The sequence below is a fragment of the Lutra lutra genome, chromosome 1 (assembly GCF_902655055.1).
Source record: "Lutra lutra chromosome 1, mLutLut1.2, whole genome shotgun sequence".
Lineage (NCBI taxonomy): Eukaryota > Metazoa > Chordata > Mammalia > Carnivora > Mustelidae > Lutra > Lutra lutra.
Window position 1 is genome coordinate 137,502,133 of NC_062278.1, and position 19,807 is coordinate 137,521,939.

The following is a 19,807-nucleotide window of genomic DNA, read 5'->3' on the forward strand; positions in this document are numbered from 1 at the left end:
AATCACATTTTAAGAGATTGTGCCCTTATCCATTCCATATGGCCGGCACGATCCAGGCCAAGCTTTCACTGTGACCTTTTAAAGAGACAAAGAAGCAAAGTACTATCTAGAAACAGAAACACTGCAGTTTTACTGAGTGAAATTAGCAAAACCGACCTGAAACTCACCACTTCAAAACTTGACAGCATATAAATAACAAAAACAAAGGAGATTTCCTTTGCAGCCCGGGTTCTTGAAGAGAAGTTCAAGACTGATGTTTTCTATGTCCTTTTTTTTTTTTAATTTAAAAAAAAAAAAAAAAAAGGCAGCAGACCTGAAGGCGACTTCCCCTGAAATTGTATTATTTTCTCTTCCCCTACCCCCGCCCCCCTAAGCGGGGGAAGGGCAGAAATAAACGTCTAGAAGAGTAGCCATGGGAGAGGGGGTTAAAAAAAAAAAATCACAATTCGAAAAACAACATATATGGTTTGTAAAATGTCTAACCTCAGAAAACCGGGTTTTCGATGGGGGAGGAGGGGAGAGTGGGAAGTAGGGAGGAGGGAGAAGATAAAATTGATCTGACAAGTGATTCGTTGGGGGGGGGGAATCGTAAAAACAAAGCAAAACCCGTTATGAGCTGTACACTGTGGTGATGCTGGGGAGGCGAGGTGGTGACTGAGGATTCTCTTAAAAAGGAAAAAAAAAAAAAATCACTGCGGACAAGGTCTCCAGAAAGGAAAAAAAGGTCCCCTCGCTCCCTCCCTCCCTCCTGCTCGCTCGGGTTCTTCAGTGTGAGGACAGAAAGTCTACTTCTGGCTGTCACTTGCAATATTATTCTCCAATAACCCCAGAGAACGCAGAGAGGGGAAGGCCACCTCGCCTCCCTTCCAATCGCCCCCACCCCCTCCCCAACAATTGCGACTAATTATTAACAAACCTTAAACTTTCTTCCCACAGCCTCGCAACCCCAACAAGGGCATCTACCGGGGGACAGCGAGGGTGGGGGGCAGAAGGTCGCGGAAAGAGCCCCGGAAAGGCACTGAAATGCCACTTTTGATTCGGCCCTCGCTTACAGCAGCCCCGAGGACCCTCTCCCAGCCCATTGACGCGGGGCTGCGAGCGCCTGGGGAGCCGAGTGAGTAGGGAAAGAGAAAGAGGGTTTGGGGGGAGGGGGAGGGAATCAGAAGGCACCCCCAGCCACCTCCACCGCCTCAGCAGCAACAAACTCCCCGCCCCCTCCCCCCCAAAAAGTCGCCAAGCTCTCACTCAGCCAGAGTCCGAGGTAAACAACGAGCACCACAATGGCACTAGGACTTGGGGGGAGAAGAAACCCAGAAACCCCAACAAAACTGATGAGGAGTTTCCCGAAATGCAAGAGGGGGGTGGGAAGCGTCCTCTGGAGTCGCCCCGGCTTTATGCTCGGTCCCCGGGCTGGGCTAGAGGGCGGCTGTTGCTGTTGTTGTGACGAGGCCGGTTGTTGCTGGGTGGCACAGGGAGAGGTGTGTGTGTGTGTTTGTGTGTGTGTGCGTGCGTGTGAGCGCGAGTCCCCGGACGGGGCTGCTTCTCTCTCTCTCTCTCTCTCCCTCGCTCGCTCTCGCTCGCTCTCCCCCGCGCTGCCGTCTCTGCCCCCATTAAATTATTAGTTGACTCATCCCGGCCGCTGTCGCCGCCGCCGCCGTGCCCAGCTCGGCTCCGCGCGTCCGCCCGGGCTGCAGCCCTCTACGCCGCTGTTCCTGCTGCTGCTGCTGCTGCTGCTGCCGCCGCCGCCGCTGTGGCTGCCTCTTCTTCCTCCTCCTCATTTTAATACAAAATCACCCCGCTCGCAGCCCCAGCTCCGAGCACGCAGCCTCCTCCCGGCCGCCCGCCGCCGCCCCGAGCCCTTCCCCAGCGGGGCCGGCTCATCCGCCGCGTCCGGGGAGCGGGAGCGAGCGAGAAAGTGGCGGCGGCGGCGGCGGAGGAGGAGGGGGGGAGGGAGAGGAGGAGGAAGGGGGTGCGGAGCGGAGGAGGAAGGCGGCGGGGGGGGGGGGCGGGGGGCAGGGTGCAAGGAGAAGGCGGAATAGGGATGGGGATTAAAACCCGGGCTGGAGGGCCGGGATTGGGGGAGGGGGCGGGGGCGGCGAGTTAAAAAGCAGAAAGACAAGTAACTAGTGAATGAGTGAGGGAAGGGGTGGAGGGGAGCGCACGATTTCCGGCCCCGGGCGCGCAAGAATTTGTAATGAGCTTGATTAGAGTGAGGCGGCCCGACATTTATTACACACAATACCGAGAATAACAGGGCGCCGCGCGAGGGCTAGCGCCGGCCGCCGCCAAGCGCGCCGGGGAGGGCGCGGAGGGGAGGGGAGAGGGGGCTTCCCTGGCAGCGGCCGCCACGGCGGGGAGGGGAGCGCGCGGCGCGCGGGCGGCAGGGGCAGGTGTGCGAGAGTGAGCGGGGCGGGAGGAGGGGCGCGACTGGCGGGGGGCGGGGGGAGAAAGTGCCACGGAGAAGGGGGAGAGGGCCAGGGGGGAAAACTAACCAACCACCCACGCGCGCAAAAGCCACAGAAAGGAGTATGTCGGGAGCGTCGCGGGCGGGCACCCGAGGGACAGGCCAGGCAGGGAGGGCGCCCTGGCCCCGCGGGAGACGGGCCCGGGCGTGCAGGTGACAGGCACGGAGTACTGAGGTAGGGGGACTTCAGGAAGTGGCTGAAGGGGACAATCGGGAGGTAGATCTCTACGGAGAAGAGTGGAGGGTTCAGAAACCATTGCGCAGGAATAAAGGCCGGGGGCCCTGAAAAGCTCTCGCGAATATTTATCCTCAAAGGAGGTTGAATCCCAAACTATTAACAGCCGACATTTAAAAAAGATAAGAGCTTTCTGTATCTAATCAGTTCAAAACTCTCTCACTTCTGAGCCATAGAACACGTTGGAGGAAGAAATACGTGGCCCATAGTGGCCAAGTCAAACAAAATTTGGGTCATTTGAAAGAGATGTAACTTGTTATCACAAAGGAGAAGACGCCACCATTCCTAAATTAATTTATACCGGGTGAAAGAAAAGTTTGGGGTGGTAAATGCATCTGTCGTAGCAATAAATGCTTCTGTAATCTAGGGTAAGTTACCCAGTTAGATTAATGGTCATTAGCACAGAAGTATGATCCTCTTATTTAGATAATCAATTACATACAGTTCCTCTAAAAGTGAAGAACATTACAATCTCATTCACAACAGAGATGCAGCGTTTACCGATTGGGTTTCAATACTAACATCTTAGAACCCTGAAGGCAGTTAATCATTAAACAAAAACAAAAATGTTGTAAGAATTATTTTTCAGAATACACTAGTAGGGAAAAGAGAAAAATCAGTCAGATAAACATTTTGTAACACATAAAAAAAGCAACAAGTTAGCACAAGTACAGAGATAAGAGGGAAATATGCAAATTAAGCTCTTTAAAGCTACCAATACATTCTTAGAGACACTGTTTACATTAGAAATCTAAGAAAAGCAGAAGGTAAAGCGGGAGATAAAGTATAGGAGATAATGGCATCCTGGGGAGAACAAGTTTGGAGGAAACACAATGAAAATATATCACTCTAATGGCACCCAAGTTTCACCCACAAACCGGAAAGGTTAGTCAAAATCGAGGAAGGCAACCGTGAATCTTGGCACATATAAACCCAAGCCTTGAGCAAAAGGAAGAACATGTGATAATAAAACAAAACACAACATCAAAAACAAGAAAATATAAGGCAATCTTAACCAAAAAACCCAAATGATGCCACATTTTAAAAAGCTAAAACATGGGGAAATATGGAGTAGGATTTTTTAATTGAAGTATAAGAAACAGAATCAATAAGGAAAAATACAAACATGGCAAAAATGTAGCAGGGTGTCCAAATTGGTATTGTGGATGGAAGTACTTAAGCTTATTTTAGGAAGATATTTGATATTTAAAAAAAAAAATAGATATCCAGTTATCATCAATAATCTCTATGGCAATGATTTTTGCAATGATATGTTAAATTAGGAATTTCCAAGATGTATGTATTAAGAGTTGCTTCAAACTGGTGATGCCTGCCTGATGTGTTTCCCTGAAACCTGCTTGGTTTTCAGTAGGAACAGTGCATTCTAGTATCACACTGTGCAAATTTACAAATAGTAGCATTAGAAAATACTATTTTTAGAAAATAGAAAAACTATAGTAGACTACAAAACAAAATTTATTTATGCAACTTAAGCTCAAGTGAAGTATTTTTTTAAAAAAAGGAAAAAAGGGAATGAAAGTCATTGGATAATACAGAACCTGAGCAGAGAAAAGAAGACTAAAAAGGGCTACTGAATATGTCAATTTAAAACACAATGGAATAGAATATTGTAAATATATGTTTATCCTATCATTTACACAAATAATACAAGACAAATAGATCCTGATTGCCTTAGTTTCCTAATGATTTGGCCAATACTGACGTAACTAATGGGAATTAAAATAATAATTTTAAAATTTGAATAGCACCTTTTATCCAGGTATTACAAGCGAATTCTTAAACACAACCTCAGATTTTAAGGATGGACATGGCCTTGGAAAATGATAAAATAAATGATAGAGACTTCTAATGATGACTTTATTATAAAGAATACCAATATAGTACAATTATGTACATATTCTCATACACACACGCACGCACACACACACACACATATACTAATTTTCCTTCAAGTACATTCTTTATTTCAGAACTATTTAAGAAATGACACAAGGAGGTTTATGTCCTCCAAGAGGTACATTACATTGATGAACTTATTTATTATACAGTATCTCCCTCTTTAGCACACTTGTTGTAACAAGTATGCTGAAGAGCATTGGTCAATGTAAACCCAGGTTAAAATAAAGAAGAAAAAGGATTATTAGGAAAATACCACTCTCCTAGGCATATGTGAGGATAAACTATTATGCTGGAGGGGGAAAAACATCAATTTATTCTAATACAGGCCTCTTATATTTGGCAATAAAGATACAAGCAAGTATAGAAAAAAAGTTAAACTTAATCAATCTAGCTATCAAAATAGAAAACCTCAGGAACATGAAATATTACAGGTCAAATACATGAACTATTTAACATGCGGATGTACAGTTAAAACAGAGTGCATCAATTTTTTATCACATGAGAAGGCATTCAAACTGGCTACACAAAGGTAGCAAAGATAAAATATTGTATAAGATACACAAGATTTTTTAATTTAATAATGAAAGGGCTACTGCATATTTCACATGGCACCATATTAAGATAAATATGCAGGCAGATATCCGAAAGCATTAAAACACATTCAGAGTTCTGAATAGCATGTACATTTGTAATAAACAGAGAAAGCATTTAGGATTTGAACGCTTTTAAGATATGGCAACTTCGCCAGTGACTGTGTTAGCAAAGCAATGCTTACCACCATAGCACTTTCTAAGGACATGTTTTGTTTTGTTTTCTTTTTTCATCTTTTTAAATTCAAATACAGTTGGCTATCTCTCTACACTCTTAGAGCAGCACAATTTACGTAGCATATTGCTCTTTTTATCATGTCAACTCTTTGTTTTTTGGCTTTAGCTGCAGGTGGTGTTTTCCATATATGATTTCTGGGAATATGGTCTGTGTTGGCCATATAAGGATGTCTATTTGAGCCATATGTTTTGCTGTCATGTGTCTCATTTTGTCTGTCTGGAATGTCAGGACTGATTTCCACATCGTTTCTTGAATGGACCAAATACAAATTTGTAAGAACAGAAAGGAAAAAGCTGGGGCTGGAACTCAAACAACTTTGTCAAAACATATATTGGAGAGGAAATGCAATATCCTGTAAACATTTGCACCCTTCTTCTCACATCTTATCTGTGACTGACATCATCACAACTGCACAATTTAGGAGAGAATCTACTTGATGAAGTTCAGAAGTTTGCAGTATATGCGGATGCATGAAGCTCAATCAAACAGACCCCACATCTTTGAAGGTCACGGCATGGCACATGTTAGCTGCCCCACTCTGAGATCCCTGGGTCTAGCCTTGAACTTGGGGAAGGGAAGGTGCTTTTCTTGCTTAGTGAATAAATGGAATTCTGATTAAGCTTTCTGACTAATCGCACAAGAAGGTATTGCCCCCATTTCTTATAGCCTCTTTCATTGCTCCTTTTTAACGGTCATCACAATCTTAGTCAATTAACAACTTGGGTAATTATTAGCTTAATATATGTTTCACATACTAGACTATAAGCCCTATGAGAGCACACTGTCTTGCTCACTACCATATTACCAGGAATTCATACACCGTCCTTGCAATATTTACACTACGAATAAATAAATGAGAGCAAAAAGCTGATGGTGTCACTTGCAACCAGCCTCCACCACTAAATGCAATGATAATTCCTTTTAGAGTTTGCAGGAGTGAGGAGGCGGTAACCTGTGAGAAAGTTGGCTATAACATTTAAATTTGAATTCACTGAAATTAAATAAAATTTACAATTTAGTTCCTTAGTCACAATTCATATGTTCAATAGCCTCATGTGGCTAGTGGCCATTGTGTTGGACAATGTAGATTACAGAACACCTCCACCACTACAGAAATTTCTACTGGATCTAGAGAACTTCTATAAAGGACAACTTAAGTATATCTAGGACCTAGCCAGGAAGAGTCTTAGAGGTGCTGAATGGCTCTCAGACATTCTAATGATGTCCAAATTGAAATCAGTTTCCATTTTAGAATTAGCCCAGAGATCTGTAAAGTTGCATGGAATAAGGCTTGTGTGCTGCCGCACACAAATTTAAGACAACTTTCTAGACATGTCTGTATTTGAAAGGGTCCTATTGTACATTTGGAATTATATGCATTTACCTCAAATGCTGCTTTCCATGAACATTTAAATAGCTCATAGGTGAAGTTAAAAACCACAGGGTCATTTCCCAGCCTCATTCCCACCCCTGAATTAAATAAGCACAGTTGCCATTAGAAATGGCTCTTTCGGAAGCTTTAAAACGGTACCTACTCAAACTGGGGGGAGGGAAGTGTGTTCCAGATACCAAACAATGGTGTACTGCAGAAAACAATAGCAAAAGGCTTGAATATGTTTGGGGGGGGGATAAAAGAGAAATGGTAATGGACTTTAAATATGGGGCTTAAGGTTTTCTGTTTTTGTTTTTTCCCTAATAAGTGAGGTTTCAGTTATAGCCAGACTGACAATGATCAAAAGTTATTTCCTGATTGCTTGGGGGTGGATGTGAATACCCACTGGTAGTTTGTGATATGGCTTTAATGGGCAAGGGTCATTATTAAAACTGAGCAAAGAAAAGCCAATGTGTAAGCTAGTTTGGGGAGTGACGAATAAGGGAAATGAACAGCCATTATAGATGGCTTCTGGAACTTGACAGGGTATCTGGGTCTTTTACCCAGAAATATCTTTTTTAGCAAAAATTTATTGAGCAGAATTTTTTGAAAGCTACCTCTCCTTCCCTAGGCGTCGGTATGAATCATAACCTTGACAAGGCACGATGGTAGTAATCCCACCAAAACTGGTATCTCGATCTAGACTCGCATCCAAAATTAAGTAGGAACGGGAAGGCCTCCTGTTATTGCTGTTGATCCTCCAGTGTTGGTATCACTGCTGAAGTACTTAACAGTTTCAGGTTGCCATATCTTTCCCCCATTGCTTCTGGAGTGACCTTCCTCCCGCTTCTCACCTGGGGACCTCCCTTCTCCCATATCCTTTAATAGGCAGCTTGACTGCACCTCTTCTGTCTGAATCCTTCTCCAGCTTTCAGTTACTTCCTTTGATGTTCCTTCACACTATCGGTCCTTCAGTGGGATATTCTATATCTACCTATCTGTTCCTCTGAACTGCAAGTCTGTAAGCATTCTGAGGGTATACTTATGTCTGTATTCCTGGAGTCTCTCACACTGTCATCACAGGAAAAGGAATCCGAGAACTGTTTCTATGAGAGAGTGCAAGACAGATTCTTGCAATCTTAGGAAGTAAAGCCAGGTGCCAGGATCAGAAGTAAGCTCAGTGGCTTCCCAAATTTGCTACACATTGTCATAACCTGAGGACCTCCTTCAACAATCCAGATGTCCATGCTGCACCCCACTGAAAAGAAAAAATCAGAATGGCCAAGAGTGGGAGCCGGGCATTTAGTTGTTTAGAGCTCCCCAAGGTGATTCTCATGTACAGCCAGGTTTGACATCTACTAGATTAAGTTCATGTTTTGGAGACACGAAGTCAAATATACCTGCTAGGACATCTTCAAAGTGAGTTTTTTAACCCAATCCTGGAGTCACTTGGAAAAGTTAAGGCTGTTCTAGGAACCAGCCCTTGTCCCCAATTTAAGGAATATATGTGCAGGCAAGCCACTTGTATCAAACAAACAAACAAAAAAAGGTGAGAGCAAGCTATTAGATCACTGATCTGGTGAAACAGGGATGGTGTGTGAGGAACCACGATAAATTAGCATTTGGGCACTTGCTTGAGATTTACTGAGGTGCCAGAAATCCTGTGCAGGTATATGATTTATCATTACAGACATAAGTGACTAACCACAAAATTACACGTGGGAAGTGAAACTCTAAAACCAGTCTATTATTTACTGGAGCCAGAACCATCCTGGTTTCCTCTAAGTCTTTTTTCAACGTAGATGAGCACAAAGTTTTCTCCCTGAAAATTTCAACCTTGAGTAAGTTTCCCCTTGAACAGTTGAAAACTTCCACTTATTTCCAGGCTAAGTTTTGCACCTAAGCATAACTGAAGTACTTATGTTGTCCACACCAAGGAGCCAATGGCAGGGCATCACGGCCCCTGCAGCTGTGCCATACTCTCCCGGAAGCTTAGGGGATTTTAATCCCAGTGAAGTCAAACAGCAACCATTCCTAATCAACCTTTAGCCAAGACAGATCAACCAAATCTTCTTAGGGATGTGAATGTTATTGCTAATCTTTCTTGGCTTAATTGGAGGGAGGAAGAGTTTGAAGTTACAATAGACCTGAATGTTTGTCCAGGTCCTTTCTGGGGAGTATCAGCCAAAGGCAGCACCAAATACTGTACTGCAATCCCCACAGCCACAAGGCACTGGACTGGGGTTGTCCATTAGAAAAGAAAGCCACCCCCAGAAACCACTACATCACACTCTGCACAATGATTAAATACCACTATGATGCTTGAAATGTGTTGCAGCAAAGGAGAAACCGAAGGGAAAAACTAAAGTACCTTCTATTGGGGATGATGGAAAAGATCTAGAAGCCGAGTGTGGTGATGCCTGCACAACAGTGTGGCTGTAATTAATGCCACTGAATCGTACACTTAAAAAATTGTCCAATAGAACATTTTATGTTATGCATCTTTTACTCCAATAAAATAACTAAAAACAAAACCAAACAATAAAAAACTAAAGGAAAACAATCTTTCATATATTCCTAAAATTGGCAGATATATATTGTCATGAAAGTATCATGCCAAGCAGAAAAACAATGAGCTACAACATACCGAACAAACCTCTTCTTACCGCCAACCTTCCATTGCTTTGTCCTTAACCGCCAACAGCCACGGTCCAGTCTATGCTAGATAATTAATTCATATGATGAATACCTGACCCAAGGATAATTAACATGGATTGGTAATTAGAGACCAAGATCCCACCCAAAGTAGGTAATTTGATGGTCCCCTGATGCAAGAAAATGGTTCTCTTTTCAGATTTTATTCTATTCTATGGCATGTTAGCAAAAGCAGAGAAAGAAACATAGACAAAAACAAACAAGTAAGAGTACTGTAAGGGACTGAAATATTCCTGGCCAACAGGCCAACTCTTTTTGGATGTTTTCAAATGAGTGAAAATTAACTATACTCATGAAATAGTAGACCCTCCCAATTAAACAGCACATAACAGTGTCAAACACTTGCGCACAGTACGGCCACAGATATGCAGCAACGCTACAAATGTGGTCAGTGTAATAATTTCTCAATTGTCTCTGGATAAAGACTTTAGATTCTATTTTTGAAAATAAATGAACAGAACTTTTTGGCTATAAAGAGCCCAAAAGGTTTTCAAATTTATCAGTCACTTTCAAGTGACAGCAATTAGGATTATTTACCTAATGCAATAATATCTATCATCTTTTTCCATACAATGGTGTCTGTATTCTGTTTCCTATCATCTATTCTTACTGGTTTTACATTAGGGATTTTTATATTAATGATGGAATTGTTAATGTATTAGAAGTTCATGTATAAATTCGGTCTCACTGAATTCATACCTAACCCTATGTATTTTTCTGGTGGATGCATGCCTAAGCAATAGGAATGGTGAAGCCAAATTAAAATTACATATTTATTATGTATAAAATCATAAATAAAATACTAAAAAAATTGTTGCACAGTACAGCTGTTGCTAGGGCATATCCAGTTACCTATTTTGTAGTTGCCTCTTTCTTAACTAGTGTATTTATTGTGGGATTTAATTCATTAGATAACTAACATGGACTATAAATACACATGCAAATTTCCAGCTGATATGAAGCAAAAAGTTGATAAATAATGCTACAGTATAACTTTAAAAACAGAACTAGTGAGCCTCGAGGCTATTTTTTAATCACTTATTTTTATTTATTCTGTAAAGACTATTTTCATTTGTATTGTTTTTTATATATATAAATACACTTGGGAGAGAAACAAACAGCATATTTATGAAAAATTTTGATGGGGACCAGCTTGTAACTGTTTTGAGACTGTACTGCTTTAAAGATGGACAATACCCACTGTTCTATTTTTCTACAACTGAAAAAAAGCCACAGATTCACATTATACTTAGTGAAAATTAAACTTATCTCTTCATTGAAGCAATAAGGCTCTCAAAAATAAGTTTTTAGTTCACTTTGCACAAAGGGGTTTTGTCACGAAGAATTTACAATATTGTAAGCAAAATCTTTATGGCTGGCATATGCCACAGTTTAGAATATAAACCAAATCTTGGGGCATTCTCAATAGGTTTGGGAAATCCAATTGTTTAGCCAACATCCAAGTATGAATAAACATATATCCAATATACATGTAGCATAACATTATGTATGTTCACAGATAACATTTGTTCACCATAGAATACTACACCATTTAATACTAGTCTACCACAGTTTTCACCAAAAATTCTTTAAAACCCAGAATTAGTGTCACACCTCTAAGAAAAATGACAGTGGGAAGAGTAGTGGAGAAAAGGCAAGGAACCAAGATTTGGGTCTTGCTTCTTCCTTTTTACAAGCCCACTGAGTGACCCTTCGTAAGTCTGGCAGAATCACGTTCTGTATCTATAAAGTGCTGGAAAAGAATCTGATCATCTTTAAGACCACATAAAAATTCTCTGCCCTCAAATATGATTTTAAAAAATCAAGTTCACTTTAAAGAGAACATAAAGATATAAGGAAATTTCTCACACGCTACATTAGATGTTTATCTCTATGTAAGAGACAGGTGTCAAACAAACAAATAAGAAAAAAAAAAAAAAAACCCACTAAGGCAAAGAGAAACTTTAACTCACCAGATTCCATCTGTTACATTTGAATTCATGCATAATTGATTATCCATGACTGGTAAGTTCTTTTCTCACTAGCCGACCACAGTTTTCTAAACATTAAGTATTAAATCACTACTAAAGTAGACTACATTTTAAAAACAGCAAGGGCAGAATAAGAATATTTTAAATGAAAAATTACATGCCGGTTAATAATAATACAGCTGACCTATGTTTAAGGGAGAGAAATTTTAATCATGTGCATATTAAATATTAATAGCCTATTCTGTTATTGTTATAATAAGGTTAAGTAGGCTTCTCCATGCTTAAGGAAAGAGGGAGAAGTAGGAATGCATAATGTTGCAAAAAGATACAGAGACTGGAGACAGACATAAGGAAAATGTGTCAACAATAAACAAGAGGAAATGAGAAAGAAGGAAAAGATGAAGGTGGAAACTAATCTCTATGTGTCATTATGACTGCCAGAGTACTGGCAAAGAAGCAACATCCTTTTATTTCAATTTTAATCATTTCTGAATTTTAATACCCGGCTCCTTTTGTAATTCTCCTGGCATTCCCCATATGCCTCCATCCCAGCCAAAACACCAGTGTAAATTAAATGGCAGGCAACCACACCACTGATGTAGCCTCCCCAAAGAACCTACCAGGTGACCAAAAGCAAAAAAAGGTATGTCTACCTTACATCCCTGAGGACCTCTAGCCAATTAACTGGCTGAATGTTCCTTACTTTCTTTAATTTTGAAAACAGGGATAGTGGTTAGGTAATCTACAGATAGAGAATCATTAAAAAAAATAAAGCAAGCCAGTAGTAATACAATAATCAGTGACCATCAGGGCCTGGAAAAATGAGTTTGCTCTCACTGGCACTAAGGAGCATCACATGATTATTTAATTACAGCTCTAATTTTTGTCTCGTGGATGGCAACATATCAACAATTAATAGGGCAAATAGAGGAGACTGTTTTTAAAGAGACAGAATGTGCATGATAATGTAATAGGTCACACAGCAGTGTACAGCTTGAGGAATACTTCCTTTTGAGGAACTAAATAGATCTGTCTTGCAAATAGCTCCATACAGGTCTCAAAAAGAAAATAAATTTAAAAAGCAAGAGTGTTTTCTAAATAACTTCCACTGAACTTTTCAGAATGTTTTAGATGCATTTCTATTGCAACTCTCGCATCAATTTTAAGGAATGGAGTGAAATCTTTGTCAATATAAATGCCCTAAATCTAAAATAGTTTTTATAAAATGTATATAGCTAAATGAAAAATTTCCTTTTAAGCAATAATCATGACAGATATTTCTTCAGTAAAGAACAGGTAGAGGTCCGTAGTATTTTTGGTCCTATGATATCAGGAAGACCATTATTACATGGGTAACCTAACTGCAAGGACCTTAGGGGAGCTCTCTCTGTTTACTGCAGTACATACAGTCTGTTACTGCACCAAACACCAAAGGACCATGAACCTAAACTGAGATTCTTCACCTAATCCTGAAGGTCAGAGACAATGAGGATAAAACAAACCCTGGTGTTCTATTGTCAAAAAATGACAGGGCACATAGTTAGAGAAGAAAAACATTCAATTATCCAGAAAACTGGGACATGTGTAGATTAAGTGTTCAGATAACCCCAGCAAAAAGAGAAAATTAGAGAAAAACGTCTCTCTTCCATTGAATCATTCTCAGTACAAGCTAAATTCACTATTTTATTATTAGTTTAGCAAATCCTTAATGAATGCTCACTATACCAGGCAAAGGATGCTAACTGTGGAATTTCTCCTATTTTATAGAACACAACAGATATGTATCTTACACTGAGTTTCTTTTTTGTAGTCTTTTAATACCTTGTAGAAATAAATAACAGCAGCACCTAAAAATTCATAAAGTGGAAATATTAGTGGACTTTAAAGTGCTATATAGTACAAGGTTACAAAGTCTACATATCCAAATTAACCGGGGGGGGGGGGGGGGATTCAAATAGTTAACCAATTTAGTAGCATTGTCTAAATAAGGCTAAGCCCAGCTTTAAACTCTAGTTCCAGTCACCTTTGTTCTGCCATGACAGAAACCAAAGCAAAACCAAGGGCTGAAGTTTGGAAAAGGAAATAGAACTACCTCTGTGATCCAGTGTTCAAGTGTATCTTAAATATCAGGTTATAGAGAATGATAAGAAAACCTAATTTGGCTAAAAAAACAGTGACTGAAATCATTCCACAAAAAGAAATAGGAAGAGGTGCTAAATCAACTCAATAAGCCTTTAATGGCTCATGTTGGCCAAAGTCATCAGAACATAAGAAAATGTAGGCGTCTCAAAATACAATGTGGGAAAGCTAAAACTGCTGAGGGGCAACAATTTTTAATGCCACTGGCAAAAGTGACCAAGTCAATAACAATTACAAAGAAAGAAGAATAGAAAAAAGAAGAAAAAATTGTATATCCCATGAAGTTTTAAAATTAAGTGGTAGTAGAAAACATTCTGATGATTCTGGACCAAAAATCTGACTCTATACATTCTAAAAGAATATTTTTTAAAGAGTCTAGCAAGTAGCAGCTTGCATGTAAGAGTATACATCATTCTTTTTTTAACATGACTGTTAATATACAGTTAACGTGTCTCAGAAAAGGCTGTAATTAACTGTCTACTGCTCTAATAACACTAATAAGCATACAGTATTATTAAAATACAATGACTCCATACAAAATAAGGCTGTCATTTTTTTTTAACTTTTAAGATAAGGTTTTAAATTGTTTTTGAGTCCTCTTAAGCCACCCAAAAGAGAGCCCATCTTTAAGAATTTTTTTTTAAGAATAGTTATTAAAATATTGTTCTGTCCTCCACAGTCTGGAGAAATCTGTCTAACATTAAACAGGACCTCCAGGTATCATTTCAACTGGTGAAAATACAATGGAAAAACACCTGGACTATTTTATCAAGTCTATGTAATCTTTTAAAATTTAAAATGTAAGCAGTTTAATTTAGTTCTTCATTCACTGATAAAAACATTTTATCAGTGAATGGGGAAAGGTTTGCTATATCAAGAATCACAAAGCCCTGTTGTTAATCCCCAAAGATTTCCATTGTCTGGTTCACTGGAACAGGAAAACTCAATTGCATTCAACATCAAACAGCTAATTATGGATACACTATATTCAAAATTATCTCCATTTCAAAAGATATCTGCATATACTAGGTTCTATTTCCTTTATAGTAATTATCACAATAAAATATTTATAACATAAAACCTCTTTTACCTTAAAGTCCTTAACATTATAAACATTAAAAGGCCAAATTGTCATTTACAGGCTCTTAACGGCGTATCTGAAACCATTGAGGAAGACTAGAAAGGAACCTCCAGCAATCAACTCTACCAAATGCCTGACTTCCTGGAAAACAGCATCTGAAGAATTCCCTCTCACACAGATTGCCACCTTTTCTTTAAATATCTCAAGGAAAGAGAGTCTAATAATTTCCCGCTGGGAGCTGCCTACCATATTTCACCACCCAAAGAAGAATGCCTACTGAAGAATTTTTGTTGGTATCTGGTCCCAAATCATCTCTAGCTGAGAAAAAGCAACATCCCAACACAGAGATCTCCCCAAACACTAAATGCCTGTCTCTCCTCCCTCTGGTCGTAGCCCTGATTCTCCATATGAAACTGATAGGAACTTTTTTGGCACTTACCCTCCAAATATCAGAGGCTGCTCTCCAAATCCGGCCCTATAGGAGAGCTCTCAAAAAGTAGTCTTTGGTGAGGTGACAATGACGAAGTCCTCTCTGGCAATGCTAGCAAGGCAGAAGCATCCCCAAATGAGGTGTTACCAGTTGCCTGTGAAGCAGCTGGACCATTACTGCAGTTCTGAGGGTGCGTCACAAATCAGGTCATAGCTCTGGGTAGAGTCCACCCACTCCACCGGGTACAACGCCCTCCACTTCCTGCACACCTGGGGGGAAGGGCTATGGAGGAGGGGGCAGCCAGTGCAGGTCCACAGACATTCTAGTAAAAGCACTACCAGGTGCAGCCTGACATCTGCTTCTTCTGCAAGCATTTCGGCTTCATTTGGGGGACCTGCACCCCGAGGTACTCAAAAATTTGTGCAACAATAAGCGGGCTCTAAAATGAGTGATGAGTGTAATAAAATATTGCAGAGTTAAATGTTTTATCTAGCAAGATCTTTCCTCCACTGGAAACTGAACCAACTCTTAATTTTTGATTACAAGATACTTCACTACCAAATGTCAAATAACTGGACTGAATAAATTTCAGCAGAATCTAGGGACATAAATGCTGGGGTACCAGTTAACTAATTTTCACCTCTCATAACTAAACTAGATCATTGCATAAACTGAATTATATCCTTGAAAGTCCATTGAAAGAGGTGATTAGAATTCCTATTATGAACCTTCAGACAGCAACAACTGTGGAAGTGATACAGAATAACTTGAAAGAATAAAAATAGGCCAATATGCTGGAGAAATGCTCTGCTACTAAATCTCACCCTGAATATATATACACACAATCTGTATCTATTTACTCTGAAATGAAATATCTGATCTTAAAAAAGACTTTAAAAAAATAAACAGCAAAAGGTACCGTTGGCATAAGTTCAAAAGTACTAAATAATGTGTGTTAATGTGTTGATCACACTCTATGAAGACATCAAGTTTAAATAGACTTACCATTGAGAACAGCACTTAGGAACGATATATAAATTACCATCGTAGACACTTTTTCTTTGGTATAGTGAAGAGGAAGAACCTTGTGTAACAGATTTGATTTCCATGCTGTATTAAGACCACATTCTGCTCTGATGTCAATGGAATATGTGATTACTGATTGACAACTGTGTGTAGATGATGGTGTAAGAGCTACTTACAGAACGTAAGTGAAAATATGCATTTTCTCAAGTTAATCCTAAGTTTAAAAATTCAACTTTCACAGTATTTTGATGTTTCCAGGGGTCTTGAAAAAAGAAGGGACTTGTAAAAAGAAAACAACAAATGCATTTAGTATTATTCTTATAAGAAAGTTGAAATCTCTCTTAAGGTTGGCATATTAACAAGAAGACAAACATAGGGGGCGAGAATATTTTCAGGGGAAAGCTAACAGTATCAATGGAACGATCGATCGATCGATGAACCCCACTTTGTACTCACATTAGCAGATCTCCATTAAGAACTGAAACATTCCATCTAAGCCTTGGAAGGTACCACCCTTTATCAAAGTTACTCCCTAAGTAATAAGATAATTTAAGTAATCTACTTGGAACTTTGCAGAAAGTTAATTTAGCAAACACACACTTCAATGTGTTTGAACATATTTGTCCTGAGATTGCTCTAAGATGACTATTTTAAGTGGCATGCAGGCTCTTTGGGGGTTTTGATGTTACAGTTGAGGTATGTAAAGTAAAAGTGCATAGCATTGCTTTCAGCTGGTTCTCACACGACAAAAAGAAGATGATATTACTCCTCTTTAAAGTTTTGTCACTGGTAAATGATAAGAGAAACTCCTCTCGACCCCTACCCCCAACCAGGAAGAGTCTGAAGCCCTGGATTATAGTACAGGTAGATATTAAAATGGAGACAGAGCCGTTATTTAGTGGTGACAGGAATATAAATACGTGCACTAACCTATAAACTGGTATTTACTTCAGGAAGGTAAGTAATATTTTTCCTCTGATTGCTGAGCTGTCAGTTTAATGCAGCGTAAATAAACAGTAGGTGCCTGCTAGCTCGAAGTAGGAAGTGTTCATTCCACACGAGGAACAGATTACTGAAGCCTGATGCTCATCATGCTGAAACATAACTTTCATTTTACCAGAAAATACACCCTACCGTGGATGATTTTTCGTGCCTGATCTATTAATTAACTTAACTCTGTTCTGTCAAAAGGTAAACCAATTTGTTAAAATCATCCCAGAGTTTTGGGAGTTTGAAAAGCAAATCGATTTGAAAAGCAAGAGTAAGGACTCTTCTGTAATCTGATCACAAATGCTAAAAATGAATATAAATACAATAAGCAGAAACTAGACAAAACTAAGACAAAGTACATATTTAAATATAGAATTTAATCATCTGAGTTACCAGATTTACTCAAAAATCTTCCTCCTTTGCCAGTTAAAAGCAACTGGCACCTTTAATATTTCACAACATTGGCTACTTAGGTCCTTTCAGTATGTATGCTTTTTCTGCTGTCTGAAATATCTAAAAGTAAACCATTCACAAAAATCAAATCACACTCTCTAATTCTAATAGAAATATCACTGAACTCTCCTGAGAGAAGTGTCAACTTTGAAGATCAAATGATGACACCCTTCCTAACAGCATTCATGTAAAATGTGGGTCTCTTCCCATTTTCTATATACCACAAAGCTATGACGGTATATAGTGCAACTAATTTTTTCCTTCTATACAAGTATTTAGCAAAATCTTTCATGGCATTATTTAAAATGGGAGCTCATCTAAAAAAGGACAGAAGGCAATTTGGGGAGGTTTCTATTTAAAATATGGACAAATTCTGATAATTAAACAGTGGACTGTAAAGGAAAAAGAGAGCTTAAAAAATAATATTTTTGCATTCAATAACAACATGTCTAGACATGGTCTGAAGATTGATTCAGTCATATGCATTTATTTCATATACTTCATGAATCCCAAGTACTAATATAAGAGTCATCCAAGACAACACGTCTTGGAAGAAATGATTTGTTTGTGTAAAGGGCATATCAATGTATGGCCCTCTTGGAAATTTACATAGCAGCTGAAAAACCACTAGAGTGCTTTATAGAGTCCCTGCTGTATATCCATGTTGTGTTTAGCTTAATAGTGTTTGTAACCAAAAGATTTTTACAATAATGAGGAACAGGTGCCTGTCACCTGACCTTTTAGGCCTAATTTACAATCCATAACCTGTCACATGAAAAAATAATTGAAAATCTCCTTCAGATATTGAGTCTTTGCTAATTCAATGTAGTCTTTCTTAACCATCACTCAGCATACCATAGCTTATTCAGTCACAGGTTCATATATCTGGCAACAGGCTTGTCTGCAGAAATAAACCAATACTCATTTTGTCGTTCTTGTTTAGGATGCTGGGAGACAAAAGAACTACTTTTGTAGATTATCAACCAAAGAATATATTAATTTATTACAACAACTAAACAAAAGGCATTCCTTGTGAATACTTTTACATACAAAGAACTATTATTTATTACATATTTCAGCTTGTGGGAAAATGAGGAATGCATTGGTTCTGGAAATAACTATTCAGACTTTTAGAAGTTCTTTAGGTCTTCTTTCTCTATCTCTTTTTTTCCCCTTCTCCCCCTTGCTTTCCCCACCCCCAACCCACATACATTTTAAGGCACTAGTACTTTAGGAGGGAAATCCCTATCTGTTCTTTTTTCATCCATCATTTGTATTCCTTTTTCAGAAAGGAATACAAAATTGAGCAGTGATTTTTGTTTCTCCTGTATAATCTTGTTACACATAGCCATACTCAAATTTAACAATGCTTTGTATTTTATAGCTACTGTTTACTATTATGTATTACATATGACTGAACGACTCTACATTTAATATATTGTTTCCATTAGAAAAACTATAAAGTAATAAGTGTCAAATGGAGACGAAGAATAAACATGCCTGGTATATTTATAAAATGCAGAGTCACTTAAAATGTGCACAAATAGGATACATATTTTGCTATTGTTACATTTTACATAGTATACACATGGTCTAAAGTGTATTTAATAATGTGTCTAACCAAGTTAATTAAAGTATTTATGTCTGGTGACTGTGTTAAACACTTGGAGAGGTAGTGAAAGATACAGCCAGTTACTTCTGCTAACTAAAGTTGAAATTATGCACTTATTATAACCTTTTCTAACAATGTGAGAAAAACAGAGTAAATATATTAAATTTGTTTCACAACAGATGCTTAGGTTGTTAATATTTAAGATGCCTATTCATGCTATTCCTGTCTGCACATTTGTCAAAAATGTAAGCTTGAATGCTAATGTTTGCCAGCAGACTGGAGCAGCCAGTATATGAATGTACTACTGTTCTACTAAAATAATATGCAATAGAAATAAAGGACTGCTGCGAAATCATAGCATTGGTACCCCACAGCAGATTAAAGGTTTTTAAAGGAAACACCTCAACCTTGGCATTTTCCAGTATTAGAGTACGGTTTTTGTAGTTGTTGTTGTTTGCTTCTGCAGCTACGTTTTACCACAGAATAAATCTTACACTCCTGACACCTCAGAAAAATCCACTTTAGGTAGGGTGTAAATTTCAATAAAGTTT

General features: G+C 39.0%; 1 protein-coding gene across 6 annotated transcripts in view; it reads right to left on the reverse strand.

The window, feature by feature from the left end:
• The window catches only part of SATB1 (SATB homeobox 1), a 99,551-nt gene that overhangs the window by 77,886 nt on the left and 1,858 nt on the right, over positions 1-19,807 (reverse strand). Inside the window, exon 1 of one of the 6 annotated variants that reach the window (XM_047737715.1) lies at positions 168-1,945. The exons of 4 other annotated variants lie outside the window; for them this stretch is intronic. The gene's annotated coding sequence lies outside the window, so the exon portion shown is untranslated. Of the gene's footprint in view, positions 1-156; positions 1,946-19,807 lie in introns of those variants that run through there. One more of the 6 variants, XM_047737721.1, reaches the window with a different exon arrangement.